General features: G+C 42.0%; 1 long non-coding RNA gene across 1 annotated transcript; it reads left to right on the top strand.

The window, feature by feature from the left end:
• Nucleotides 1-906: 906 nt before the first annotated feature.
• On the top strand, nucleotides 907-2755 carry LOC108792053. The gene is made up of 3 exons (XR_001941540.1): nucleotides 907-988; nucleotides 2562-2603; nucleotides 2744-2755. It is a non-coding gene; the product is annotated as an uncharacterized LOC108792053 (long non-coding RNA).
• The last annotated feature ends 294 nt before the right edge of the window (nucleotides 2756-3049 follow it).

Raw genomic sequence — 3049 nt, forward strand, 5'->3', positions numbered from 1 at the left:
CAGCCAATGAGTGGGAAGCGGTGCTATCCCTTCCTCTACATCACACAGAACGCTGCCGAATAGAGCCGCTGCGGACACGTAGGGGGAGATATGGGAAGCTGGGACTATGAAGGTGACATGGGGTCCGGGAGCGGAAAGCTGGGGACGGGAAGGGGGAGATGAGGGGAAGCTGGGGACATGAAAGAGGAGAGTGTGTGTTTTTTTTCTGTCTAAAATTTGTTTAAAAATAAAAATATTTTTTTTCTTCTGGGGGGAGGGGGGGGGGGGGTCTTCATGGATTCTTGCATCGGGGCCCTGAGGTCACTAGTTACGCCTCTGCCATGCACCATACCCTGGATATGCCACTGCAATAGGAACTAACTACACTGTAATGTTTTTGTTGTTATGACTCCATTTCTACATGGAATAATATTTTATTTCAGCCATGACACCCCCGGTGTGGCCGGGGTAGACATTCAGAGAAATACCTCATCCCGCGGCCTGGAAGGATTGAAGCTCTACAACCAGTCAGGACACACGGCTCCGCCCCCACCCAATGCAGGTCACATGATCGTGACGTCAGCGGCTGCGGAGTGACTGTGGTGTAGCGGCTGTGTGTTGATAAGGAGGCGGAGAGCGACAGAGGGAGCAGAACGGCGAAGGAGACAAGAGAAGCCGCAGCAAGATGGCAGGAGGGACGGAGCCAGGGGGTAGCGAAATATGGGGGTACAGCCGGCCAATCGGGGGGTCAGCTGAACACGTTAAGTGTGAATGTGTCGGCAGTGGGTGAGCAGAGCTCGGAGCTCCGTGTAATGTCAGCGAAGGGCGTGCATAGCACTGCGCGGTGTCCGGGGAGAAAAGAGGGGCGTCCCGGGCTGTGCCGGTAACGTGGGGGTCCCCCGTGTGCTAAAGAATAGTGCGGACATGGCGAGGGGACGTTCCCGGCCTGTGTGGGGGGCCCCTGTGGCCCTGGACATCGAATGACAGATCCTCCCTGTAATGGCGGATGGTAGCTTGGTGAGTATGGCGGATTCTTCTTTGTCCTTGGGCGGGGAGAGGAAACAAGCAAATGTCCTTGAAAAAAAACAAATGATCAGACAATGAGCCCGGACACCCCAATCCCGGGGCTGTGCTCGGGACCTGATCCCCCCTGCACCCCGCAACATTCACTTTGTATCACATTTTCAGCATTTTCCCCAGTTTTCTGTCTTTCTGGATGTTTCTAGGCTGCTCCCTATGTGTCCTCCCCCCTCCTCCCTACCCAGCCCGGATCTGTGTCCGCAAACGTCCCATTTCATGACAGCAGAGCCGTCTATAGATTCCAGGGGGGAGCTCTCCTATACCTTTCTATTGTTTATAAAGATTTCCTGATCCATCAGAACAAAGCATGATCAGGATTCCTCCATCTCATCCTTCATATATGGGGTGTTGGCTTGTTAACCATCTCCCTGCCATGGCTTTATTATATATATACCATAGGTATGCTGTGTGTATATTTATTGGTGAGTGTGTTTTTGTTACACATTTTAAAAGCACACCCCTGCTCCCCCCCCCCCCCCCACAATACCTCCATGTAGGGTCAGTGCATATAGTTCATTTTCAGAACAAATATGCAGTCTGCTTTTTTTTTAATGTTTTTTACTTGTGTATCCGAATGTATGCTCGGCACGGGTAAAGCAACCACGCCATTTCTCCAAAATGAATGTCCGATCACAAGCTTTCATGTACTTCCATGACATTTTCATATGTATCGGATTATTTCATCACTGGGACTACTATGTTTATAAGGAATGATGGACATCAAAGTGGGATAAGTTTGGTTTTGGGGAACAATATGAAATAATTGGGATACAATATCATATTAACATTGCAGACCATCGTGTGTTTTTTTTTATTATAGAGTACTGCAATGAAGACCTTTTTTTTATGTTGTAGTATATTTGGATTTCTATTTTAAAGACCATATGGAATATTCCATTTGAAAGACGATGGAGTATTCACTATCAAAGATCATACAGGGTATTCCATCTTAAAACTGATGGAGAATATTGTGTCTCAAAGGTGATTCATTTTAAGATTACACAGAATGTTCTCTTATAGATCATACAGAATATTCTCATTTAAAGATGGTTTAGGATATACGATCTTAAAGACGATACAGAATATTCCATTTTAAAGAAGTTATGGAATGTTTCATTTTAAGAAATGATACAGAATATTCTTATAGACGATAAAGAATATTACATTTTAAAGAAGATACAGAATATTCTTTCTTAAAGACGGTTCAGATATCCGATCTTAAAGAAGATAAAGAATATTCTCTTCTAGACGTTACAGAATAATACATTTTAAAAACAATACAGGATATTCCATCTTACAAATGTAACAGCATATTCTCTTCTAGACGATAGTGTTCTTTCTTAAAGACAATTTTAGAATATGCCATGTTAAAGACTATACAGTATATTCTCTTTTTAGAAGATACCTTTTAGCTGATGGAATGTTTGAATGATGGCGTTACTTGTGATTTGGCACTTTTGCTACTGATTGTCCTTCTAAAACATTTATTCATCTGTTTTCAGACGGGCGAGTGCTTTCAAGGCTCCAGTTCCTGATTTATTTAAGTAAGTTTGATATTATTTTGGGGTAATTTTTTTTTTTTTTTTAATCTTTGTTTATATATTTTGTATTTTTACTCTTCTACATGAATAGTAAATAAATGCTGCTGTATATTCCCAAATCACATTTTGTTTTTAATTTACAGGTAAAGCAGCAAGTTGATCCATGCTAAGTGTGACCAGAACACAGTGTACATGTATAATCAGGTAAGTTTATACATTACAAAGTACATGTTTTACGATCATTTAGGCACACATATAAAAAGTGTAAGAAAACCTAACTCGTGTTATTTTATTTTCAGGTTTTGCTCTTTTTGTTTTTGAAGCTGGAAGAGGTTTTGTGAGCAGTTTTGAAGTGAGTATCCTGCCTCCTGATTAGTATTTTATAAATAAAATGTTTAGTAGAGTAGAAACAGATCAGATAATTCTAAGAAATGGGGAAAATATATATA

This window comes from Nanorana parkeri, unplaced genomic scaffold (genome assembly GCF_000935625.1).
Source record: "Nanorana parkeri isolate BGI_ZX_2015 unplaced genomic scaffold, ASM93562v1 scaffold594, whole genome shotgun sequence".
NCBI classification, from domain to species: domain Eukaryota; kingdom Metazoa; phylum Chordata; class Amphibia; order Anura; family Dicroglossidae; genus Nanorana; species Nanorana parkeri.